Raw genomic sequence first — 11,679 nt, 5'->3', positions numbered from 1 at the left:
TGTAATCTTGGGATTACTCCCTGTGCCACGTGCCAGTGAGGCTAGAAATAGGAAGATAGAGCAGCTAAACATGTGGCTAAACAGCTGGTGTAGGAGGGAGGGTTTCCGTTATCTGGACCACTGGGAGCTCTTCCCGGGCAGGTGTGACCTATATAAGAAGGACGGGTTGCATCTAAACTGGAGAGGCATAAATATCCTGGCCGCGAGGTTTGCTAGTGTCACACGGGAGGGTTTAAACTAGAATGGCAGGGGGGTGGGCACGGGAGCAATAGGTCAGAAGGTGAGAGCATTGAGGGAGAACTAGGGAATAGCGACAGTGGGGCTCTGAGGCAGAGCAGACAGGGAGAAGTTGCTGGTGGCCTGAAGTGCATAGGTTTTAATGCAAGAAGTATTACGGGTAGGGCAGATGAACTTAGAGCTTGGATTAGTACTTGGAACGATGATGTTGCTGCCATTACAGAGACCTGGTTGAGGGAAGGGCAGGATTGGCAGCTAAACGTTCCAGGATTTAGATGTTTCAGGCGGGATAGAGGGGGATGTAAAAGGGGTGGCGGAGTTGCGCTACTGGTTAGGGAGAATATCACAGCTGTACTGCAGGAGGACACCTCAGAGGGCAGTGAGGCTATCTGGGTAGAGATCAGGAATCAGGAATAAGAAGGGTGCAGTCACAATGTTGGGGGTTTACTACAGGCCTCCCAACAGCCAGCGGGAGATAGAGGAGCAGATAGGTAGACAGATTTTGGAAAAGAGTAAAAACAACAGGGTTGTGGTGATGGGAGACCTCAACTTCCCCAATATTGACTGGGACTCACTTAGTGCCAGGGGCTTAGACGGGGCGGAGTTTGTAAGGAGCATCCAGGAGGGCTTCTTAAAACAATATGTAGACAGTCCAACTAGGGAAGCGGCGGTACTGGACCTGGTATTGGGGAATGAGCCCGGCCAGGTGGTAGATGTTTCAGTAGGGGAGCATTTCGGGTGCTGGTGGACAAGGATAAGAGTGGTCCTAGGATGAATGTGCTAAATTGGGGGAAGGCTAATTATAACAATATTAGGCGGGAACTGAAGAACATAGATTGGGGGCGGATGTTTGAGGGCAAATCAACATCTGACATGTCAGAGGCTTTCAAGTGTCAGTTGAAAGGAATTCAGGACCGGCATGTCCCTGTCAGGAAGAAGGATAAATACGGCAATTTTCGGGAATTTTGGATGACGAGAGATATTGTAGGATCCGTCAAAAAGAAAAAGGAGGCATTTGTCAGGGCTAAAAGGCTGGGAACAGACGAAGCCTGCGTGGAATATAAGGAAAGTAGGAAGGAACTTAAGCAAGGAGTCAGGAGGGCTAGAAGGGGTCACGAAAGGTCATTGGCAAATAGGGTTAAGAAAAATCCCAAGGCTTTTTACACGTACATAAAAAGCAAGAGGGTAGCCAGAGAAAGGGTTGGCCCACTGAAGGATAGGCAGGGGAATCTATGAGTGGAGCCAGAGGAAATGGGCGAGGTACTAAATGAATACTTTGCATCAGTATTCACCAAAGAGAAGGAATTGGTAGATGTTGAGTCTGGAGAAGGGTGTGTAGATAGCCTGGGTCACATTGAGATCCAAAAAGACGAGGTGTTGGGTGTCTTAAAAAATATTAAGGTAGATAAGTCCCCAGGGCCTGATGGGATCTATCCCAGAATACTGAAGGAGGCTGGAGAGGAAATTGCTGAGGCTTTGACAGAAATCTTTGGATCCTCACTGTCTTCAGGTGATGTCCCGGAGGACTGGAGAATAGCCAATGTTGTTCCTCTGTTTAAGAAGGGTAGCAAGGATAATCCAGGGAACTACAGGCCGGTGAGCCTTACTTCAGTGGTAGGGAAATTACTGGAGAGAATTCTTTGAGACAGGATCTACTCCCATTTGGAAGCAAATGGATGTATTTTTTTTTTAACATAGAATTTACAGTGCAGAAGGAGGCCATTCGGCCCATCGAGTCTGCACCGGCTCTTGGATTAGTGAGAGGCAGCATGGTTTTGTGAAGGGGAGGTTGTGTCTCACTAACTTGATAGAGTTTATCGAGGAGGTCACTAAGATGATTGATGCAGGTAGGGCAGTGGATGTTGTCTATATGGACTTTAGTAAGGCATTTGACAAGGTCCCTCATGGTAGACTTGTACAAAAGGTGAAGTCACACGGGATCAGGGGTGAGCTCGCAAGGTGGATACAGAACTGGCCAAGTCATAGAAGGCAGAGAGTAGCAATGGAAGGATGCTTTTCTAATTGGAGGGCTGTGACCAGTGGTGTTCCACAGGGATCAGTGCTGGGACCGTTGCTGTTTGTAGTATATATAAATGATTTGGAGGAAAATGTAACTGGTCTGATTAGTAAGTTTGCAGATGACACAAAGGTTGGTGGAAGTGCGGATAGCGATGAGGACTGTCAGAGGATACAGCAGGATTTAGATTGTTTGGAGACTTGGGCGGAGAGATGGCAGATGGAGTTTAATCCAGACAAATGTGAGGTGATGCATTTTGGAAGGTCTAATGCAGGTAGGGAATATACAGTGAATGGTAGAACCCTCAAGAGTATTGAAAGTCAAAGAGATCTAGGAGTACAGGTCCACAGGTCACTGAAAGGGGCAACACAAGTGGAGAAGGTAGTCAAGAAGGCATACGGCATGCTTGCCTTCATTGGCCGGGGCATTGAGTATAAGAATTGGCAAGTCATGTTGCAGCTGTATAGAACCTTAGTCAGGCCACACTTGGAGTACAGTGTTCAATTCTGGTCGCTACACTACCAGAAGGATGTGGAGGCTCTCTAGAGGGTGCAGAAGAGATTTACCAGAATGTTGCCTGGTATGGAGGGCATTAGCTATGAGGAGCGGTTGAATAAACTCGGTTTGTTCTCACTGGAACGAAGGAGGTTGAGGGGCGACCTGATAGAGGTCTGCAAAATTATGAGGGGCATAGACAGAGTGGATAGTCAGAGGCTTTTCCCTGGGGTAGAGGGGTCAATTACTAGGGGACATAGGTTTAAGGTGAGAGGGGCAAGGTTTAGAGTAGATGTACGAGGCAAGTTTTTTACACAGAGGGTAGTGGGTGCCTGGAACTCGCTACCGGAGGAGGTGGTGGAAGCAGGGACGATAGTGACATTTAAGGGGCATCTTGACAAATACATGAATAGGATGGGAATAGAGGGATACGGACCCAGGAAGTGTAGAAGATTGTAGTTTAGTCGGGCAGCATGGTCGGCACGGGCTTGGAGGGCCGAAGGGCCTGTTCCTGTGCTGTACATTTCTTTGTTCTTTGTTCTTTGTAATTTGTAGAAGAGAGATTTTGTGGCTTTAAAGAAAAGCTCTGAATCCTGTCAGAACCAGGCAGAAACTTTGGAAGCTTCTTCTGCTCACCTTCTAATCAGGCAAGTCTGAACTGCTTTTAAAAACTGCTAATCTGTCTACAGACATATCTTTTGACTGAACTGCTTGGCTTCTCTTCATAGTTCATCTAGAATGATGTTGCTTTTCTTGTAAAAGGTCTGGTACCGTAGCTCCTCCCAGTAACAACATCATTTTACTGAGCTGAAATCTAATGAACTCCACAGGGAATCCCCTTAATCCAAACAACATTCCATTAACTCAAGCTTTCTGGCCCCCAAAACCATTGTCTTGCAAATGAGGAATTTTTTGAAAACATGAATGCATCAGTCACACACACTCTAACTGATTTCGGTTTTTCGGTTTTCTTTTGCACTTTCCTTTTTGGCGCGGTTTTGTAATGTGTAACTTATGAATTGTTAAATATGAGATGTGAAAATCCGATAAAAACATTTTAAAAAAATTATTGCGGATCTGGAGTCACGTGTGGGTCAGACCAGTTAAGGGTGGCAGATTTCCTTCCCTCAAGGACAACAGTGAATCGGTCGGGTTTTTATGACAATCGTTTCACGGTCACCATTACTGAGAGTGACATTCAATATTTTAAAAATGTGTTGAATTTAAATTCCACTAACCGCTCTGATGGGATTTGAGCTCATATCCTCAGGGAATGTTAGCGTTTTTGCAAAAGGACTGGAGTATAAAAGTAGAGAAAGGTTGTTGCAACTGTCTAGCGTGTTGGTGAGACCACATCTGGAGTATTGTGTCCAGTTTTGGTCTCCTTATTTGAGGAAGGATGTGGTGACATTGGAGGCAGTTCAGAGGAGGGTCACCAGATTGATTCCGGGGATAAAGGAGTTTGACATATGAGGAGAGATTAAACAGTTTGGGCTTATACTCGCCGGAGTTTAGAAGGATGAGAGAGGATTTAATCGAGGTGTATTAAGTACTAAATGGGATTGATAAAGTAAACATAGACCAAATGTTCCCCCTTGTGGGGCAATCTGGAACGAGACATAACAGCTAGAGGTTGAGAGGCGATAGATTTAGAACTGAGATGAGGAGGAACTACTTCTCGCAGAGGGTGCTCAATTTGTGGAACTCGCTACCACATCGTGCGGTGGAATCTGTGTCATTAAATTGTTTCAAGAAGGAGATAGATATATTTCTGATTCTAAAAAATGGGTTGACGGGATATGGGGAACAGGTGGGAGGTGGATTTGAGCCCAGGAATAGATCAGCCATAATCTGATTGGACGGTGGAGCAGGCACGAGGGGCCGAATTGCCGACTTCTGCTCCTAATTCCTATGTTCCTATGTTAGCCAGGGCCTGAGGATTATGAGTTCAGTGACAATACTAATGCACCAACTCGCTTTAATTATACATTCTACCTGTTGTCATTAAGAACGCTTTGCATGCACACATCTCAAGCTCTATTGTCAGCTCTGAGTCTTCCAGGGAACCAAGGCCGAGAGCTTTCTACCTGAATAATTGCCAAGCTCACACAAGCTGAACCTGATCATTTCAGAGGGCCGAGATTTTATTTACAATCAGTAAGGTGTGGGAAAAAACTAGCTGGTCCGACTTTGAGGGAACTCGTGCCGGCTGGCCTCATATCGGTCACTGTTTCTCCAACGTTGAATTGACAATGGTGAGGTAAACATTGAGGAAAGACAGAAGGGCAAGCAATAAACTGCCTCGTTCTTCATTGAAGCATTTACTGAAATAAAATTTGCCAAGTCTAAACCCCATTACAGTTTTCCAGCTGCTGTACTTGAGTTTTTTATAAACAAAATTCCAATTTAGGGGCAATTTAGCGTGGCCAATCCATCTACCCTGCATATCTTTGGGTTGTGGGGGTGAAACCCACACAGACATGGGGAGAATGTGAAAACTCCACACGGACAGTGACCCAGAGCCGGGATCGAACCTGGGAGCTTAGCGCCGTGAGGCAGCGGTGCTAACCACTGTGCCACCATACCACCCTTTATCTTCACAATATGATATGGCATGTTCAAGCACAACTTGGGACTTCGGCTCAAAATATCTGGGCCTGGGGTATTTGACCACAATCTTCTTGTCGATTGCGGGAGCGGAGCAGGCTAGTCAATTTCAGCGGGAGCAGTGCGCAAGTGATTTCTGGGAGGTAAGTCTCTCCTTTAAAAACACTTGTCTTTGCAGGAGCAGGCCAGTCGATTTCATCGGGAGCGGAGCAGGCTAGTCAATTTCAGCGGTAAACACTTACCTGGTCCCGTTTTCGGTCCCTCTTTGCTGTTTTTTTTAAATTTTAGTGTTTAAGGCGGGAACAGGAAGTTTGATCCGCGGACTTCTGGGAAGACCCTCACCAATAAATTCTGGTGGAGAGGAAACCCGAGACACTACACGTGTAGTGTCTCCCACCCACCCTCCTCCTCTAACCTAATAATAAAACCCATTGGTGTGAGGTAAGTACCATATTTTATTATTATTATATATATTTTTTAAATTTAATTTAGTTGTTAGCCAGATCTTGGTAGAAAGTTAGAGGGATGGCGGGGAAGGGAGTGCAATGTTCCTCCTGCAGGATGTTTGAGGTGAGGGATGCCGTTAGTGTCCCTGCTGATTTTACCTGCAGGAAGTGCTGCCATCTCCAGCTCCTCCAAGACCGAGTTAGGGAACTGGAGCTGGAGTTGGAAGAACTTCGGATCATTCGGGAGGCAGAGGGGGTCATAGATAGCAGCTTCAGGGAATTAGTTACACCAAAGATTGGAGATAAATGGGTAACTGTAAGAGGGACTGGGAAGAAGCAGTCAGTGCAGGGATCCCCTGCGATCGTTCCCCTGAGAAACAAGTATACCGCTTTGGATACTTGTGGGGGCGGGGGACTTACCAGGGGTAAGCCATGGGGTACGGGACTCTGGCACGGAGTCTGTCCCTGTTGCTCAGAAGGGAAGGGGGGAGAGGAGCAGAGCATTAGTAATTGGGGACTCGATAGTCAGGGGCACAGATAGGAGATTTTGTGGGAGCGTGAGAGACTCACGTTTGGTATGTTGCCTCTCAGGTGCAAGGGTACGTGATGTCTCGGATCCTGTTTTCCGGGTCCTTAGGGGGGAGGGGGAGCAGCCCCAAGTCGTGGTCCACATTGGCACTAACGACATAGGTAGGAAAGGGGACAAGGATGTCAGGCAGGCTTTCAGGGAGCTAGGATGGAAGCTCAGAACTAGAACAAACAGAGTTGTTACCTCTGGGTTGTTGCCCGTGCCACGTGATAGTTAGATGAGGAGTAGGGAGAGAGAGCAATTAAACACATGGCTACAGGGATGGTGCAGGCGGGAGGGATTCAGATTTTTGGATAACTGGGGCTCTTTCTGGGGAAGTTGGGACCTCTACAGACAGGATGGTCTACATCTGAACCTGAGGGGCACAAATATCCTGGGGGGAGATTTGTTAGTGCTCTTTGGGGGGGTTTAAACTAATGCAGCAGGGGCATGGGAACCTGGATTGTAGTTTTAGGGTACGGGAGAATGAGAGTATAGAGGTCAGGAGCACAGATTTGACGTCGCAGGAGGGGGCCAGTGTTCAGGTAGGTGGTTTGAAGTGTGTCTATTTCAAAGCCAGGAGTATACGACATAAGGTAGGGGAACTGGCAGCATGGGTTGGTACCTGGGACTTCGATGTTGTGGCCATTTCGGAGACATGGATAGAGCAGGGACTGGAATGGATGTTGCAGGTTCCGGGGTTTAGGTGTTTTAGTAAGCTCAGAGAAGGAGGCAAACGAGGGGGAGGTGTGGCGCTGCTAGTCAAGAGCAGTATTACGGTGGCGGAGAGGATGCTAGATGGGGACTCATCTTCCGAGGTAGTATGGGCTGAGGTTAGAAACAGGAAAGGAGAGGTCACACTGTTGGGAGTCTTCTATAGGCCTCCAAATAGTTCTAGGGATGTAGAAGAAAGGATGGCAAGGATGATCCTGGATAAGAGCGAAAGTAACAGGGTAGTTATTATGGGAGACTTTAACTTTCCAAATATTGACTGGAAAAGATATAGTTCGAGTACATTAGATGGGTCGTTTTTTGTACAGTGTGTGCAGGAGGGTTTCCTGACACAATATGTTGACAGGCCAACAAGAGGCGAGGCCACGTTGGATTTGGTTTTGGGTAATGAACCAGGCCAAGTGTTGGATTTGGAGGTAGGAGAGCACTTTGGGGACAGTGACCACAATTCGGTGACGTTTACGTTAATGATGGAAAGGGATAAGTATATACCGCAGGGCAAGAGTTATAGCTGGGGGAAGGGCAATTATGATGCCATTAGACGTGACTTGGGGGGGATAAGGTGGAGAAGTAGGCTGCAAGTGTTGGGCACACTGGATAAGTGGAGCTTGTTCAAGGATCAGCTACTGCGTGTTCTTGATAAGTATGTACCGGTCAGGCAGGGAGGAAGGCGTCGAGCGAGGGAACCGTGGTTTATCAAAGAAGTGGAATCTCTTGTTAAGAGGAAGAAGGAGGCCTATGTGAAGATGAGGTGTGAAGTTTCAGTTGGGGCGATGGATAGTTACAAGGTAGCGAGGAAGGATCTAAAGAGAGAGCTAAGACGAGCAAGGAGGGGACATGAGAAGTATTTGGCGGGTAGGATCAAGGAAAACCCAAAAGCTTTCTTTAGGTATGTCAGGAATAAGCGAATGACTAGGGAAAGAGTAGGACCAGTCAAGGACAGGGATGGGAAGTTGTGTGTGGAGTCTGAAGAGATAGGCGAGATACTAAATGAATATTTTTCGTCAGTATTCACTCAGGAAAAAGATAATGTTGTGGAGGAGAATGCTGAGACCCAGACTAATAGAATAGATGGCATTGAGGTATGTAGGGAAGAGGTGTTGGCAATTCTGGACAGGCTGAAAATAGATAAGTCCCCGGGTCATAGAATCATAGAATCATAGAAGTTTACAGCATGGAAACAGGCCCTTCGGCCCAACCAGTCCATGCCGCCCAGTTTTTACCATTAAGCTAGTCCCAGTTGCCCGCACTTGGCCCATAACCCTCTATACCCATCTTACCCATGTAACTATCTAAATGCTTTTTAAAAGACACAATTGTACCCGCCTCTACTACTACCTCTGGCAGCCCATTCCAGACACTCACTACCCTCTGAGTGAAGAAATTGCCCCTCTGGGCCCTTCTGAATCTCTCCCCTCTCACCTTAAACCTATGCCCTCTAGTTTTAGACCCCCCTACCTTTGGGAAAAGATGTTGACTATCTACCTTATCTATGCCCCTCATTATTTTATAGACCTCTATAAGATCACCCCTAAGACTCCTACGCTCCAAGGAAAAAAGTCCCAGTCTATCCAGCCTCTCCTTATAACTCAAACCATCAAGTCCCGGCAACATCCTAGTAAATCTTTTCTGCACTCTTTCCAGTTTAATAATATCCTTCCTATAATAGGGTGACTAGAACTGCACACAGTATTCCAAGTGTGGCCGTACCAATGTCTTGTACAACTTTAACAAGACGTCCCAACTCCTGTATTCAATGTTCTGACCAATGAAACCAAGCATGCCGAATGCCTTCTTCACCACCCTGTCCACCTGCGACTCCACCTTCAAGGAGCTATGAACCTGTACTCCTAGATCTCTTTGTTCTATAACTCTCCCCAACGCCATACCATTAACTGAGTAGGTCCTGGCCTGATTCGATCTGCCAAAATGCATCACCTCACATTTATCTAAATTAAACTCCATCTGCCATTCGTCGGCCCACTGGCCTAATTGATCAAGATCCCGTTGCAATCCTAGATAACCTTCTTCACTATCCACTGTGCCACCAATCTTGGTGTCATCTGCAAACTTACTAACCATGCCTCCTAAATTCTCATCCAAATCATTAATATAAATCACAAATAACAGTGGACCCAGCACCGATCCCTGAGGCACACCACTGGTCACAGGCCTCCAGTTTGAAAAACAACCCTCTACAACCACCCTCTGTCTTCTGTCGTCCAGCCAATTTTGAATCCAATTGGCAACCTCACCTTGGATCCCGTGAGCTTTAACCTTCTGCAACAACCTACCATGCGGTACCTTGTCAAAGGCTTTGCTAAAGTCCATGTAGACAACGTCTACTGCACTGCCCTCATCTACCTTCTTGGTCACCCCCTCAAAAAACTCAATCAAATTTGTGAGACATGATTTTCCACATAAATCCTGATGGGATTGATCCTAGGATTCTCTGGGAGGCCAGGGAAGAGATTGCTGGACCTTTGGCTTTGATTTTTATGTCATCATTGGCTACAGGAATAGTGCCAGAGGACTGGAGGATAGCAAATGTGGTCCCTTTGTTCAAAAAGGGGAGCAGAGACAACCCCGGCAACTATAGACCGGTGAGCCTCACGTCTGTAGTGGGTAAAATCTTGGAGGGGATTAGAAGAGACAAGATTTATAATCATCTAGATAGGAATAATATGATCAGGGATAGTCAGCATGGCTTTGTGAAGGGTAGGTCATGCCTCACAAACCTTATCGAGTTCTTTGAGAAGGTGACTGAACAGGTAGACGAGGGTAGAGCAGTTGATGTGGTGTATATGGATTTCAGCAAAGTGTTTGATAAGGTTCCCCATGGTAGGCTATTGCAGAAAATACGGAGGCTGGGGATTGAGGGTGATTTAGAGATGTGGATCAGAAATTGGCTAGCTGAAAGAAGACAGAGGGTGGTGGTTGATGGGAAATGTTCAGAATGGAGTACAGTTACAAGTGGAGTACCACAAGGATCTGTTCTGGGGCCGTTGCTGTTTGTCATTTTTATCAATGACCTAGAGGAAGGCGCAGAAGGGTGGGTGAGATTTTTGCAGACGATACTAAAGTCGGTGGTGTTGTCGATAGTGTGGAAGGATGTAGCAGGTTACAGAGGGATATAGATAAGCTGCAGAGCTGGGCTGAGAGGTGGCAAATGGAGTTTAATGTAGAGAAGTGTGAGGTGATTCACTTTGGAAGGAATAACAGGAATGCGGAATATTTGGCTAATGTTAAGTTCTTGGAAGTGTGGATGAGCAGAGGGATCTAGGTGTCCATGTACATAGATCCCTGAAAGTTGCCACCCAGGTTGATAGGGTTGTGAAGAAGGCCTATGGAATGTTGGCCTTTATTGGTAGAGGGATTGAGTTCCGGAGTCAGGAGGTCATGTTGCAGCTGTACAGAGCTCTGGTACGGCCGCATTTGGAGTATTGCGTACAGTTCTGGTCACCGCATTATAGGAAGGACGTGGAGGCTTTGGAGCGGGTGCAGAGGAGATTTACCAGGATGTTGCCTGGTATGGAGGGGAAATCTTATGAGGACTTGAGGTTGTTTTCGTTGGAGAGAAGAAGGTTAAGAGGAGACTTAATAGAGGCATACAAAATGATCAGGGGGTTGGATAGGGTGGACAGTGAGAGCCTTCTCCCGCGGATGGAAATGGCTGGCACGAGGGGACATAGCTTTAAACTGAGGGGTAATAGATATAGGACAGAGGTCAGAGGTAGGTTCTTTACGCAAAGAGTAGTGAGGCCGTGGAATGCCCTACCTGCTACAGTAGTGAACTCGCCAACATTGAGGGCATTTAAAAGTTTATTGGATAAACATATGGATGATAATGGCATAGTGTAGGTTAGATGGCTTTTGTTTCGGTGCAACATCGTGGGCCGAAGGGCCTGTACTGTGCTGAATCGTTCTATGTTCTATGTTCTTGTGTGTTTGAAGGGACATTGTGTTATTGAGACCGTTAAAGCTCAAACTGTACTTTGTAATCAGGGTTAATCTTCAAATCTGCAGTATTTGTTAAGCCAAGGGGGAGTAAAGAAGTACTGAATCATAATCCAATTTTTCCATGCTTACTAAATGTTTTTTTCTTGTTGTCAAAACGAATTAGCGGTCCTGTGAGTCATCCAGACTCTGGTCAAACAGCAGTGTCCCAGGAAAAAACATTGTTTCACTGGCAGCTGTGGCTCCCTGATGTCTACTGTCAATTGCACAATGTTTATTTCTACATGGTTTCAAGTGGTTGCGGCTTCTGCTGATGACTCTTCAGAAGGGCTGGATGTTTGACACGTTTATTGTCCTGCAGAGAAGTTTAAGGGGAGATTTAATTGAGATGTTCAAAATAAAGATTAGTTTTGATGGAGTAAAGAGAGAAAAACATGTTTCCAGGGAATTGAAATTTGGTAACTAGAGGACACAGAGGTAATTGGCAAAAGGCCCAGAGAGGAGATGAGGAGATTCTTTTTCGACAGCAAGTTGTTGAGATCTGAAGTGTGGTCTCTGAAAGAGAGGTGGAAGTAAATTCAGTGATACATTTTGGAAGGGAATTGGCTAGACCCTGGCAA

This window comes from Scyliorhinus torazame, chromosome 30 (genome assembly GCF_047496885.1).
Source record: "Scyliorhinus torazame isolate Kashiwa2021f chromosome 30, sScyTor2.1, whole genome shotgun sequence".
Taxonomy (NCBI): Eukaryota; Metazoa; Chordata; class Chondrichthyes; order Carcharhiniformes; family Scyliorhinidae; genus Scyliorhinus; species Scyliorhinus torazame.
This window is presented reverse-complemented; position numbering follows the sequence as displayed.